We start from the raw sequence: 205 nt of genomic DNA on the forward strand, positions 1-205 counted from the left end.
CGTCGGGCACACGCCCGTCCTCCTGGCAGAGGAGGAAGGCGACAGAGGAGGGGCCAGGTGGGCTGGGCCGCCTCCTGGCTGGGCCGGCCGGCTGCTGCTGGGCTGCGCAGGGGAGGGGAGGCCCAGGTAAGCCCCTCCTTCTTTTATTTTTGTTTTCTAATTTTTCTGACATTTGTTTTGATTTAATAAATATATTAAATCATTT

The sequence above is a fragment of the Triticum aestivum genome, chromosome 6B, assembly GCF_018294505.1.
Source record: "Triticum aestivum cultivar Chinese Spring chromosome 6B, IWGSC CS RefSeq v2.1, whole genome shotgun sequence".
Lineage (NCBI taxonomy): Eukaryota > Viridiplantae > Streptophyta > Magnoliopsida > Poales > Poaceae > Triticum > Triticum aestivum.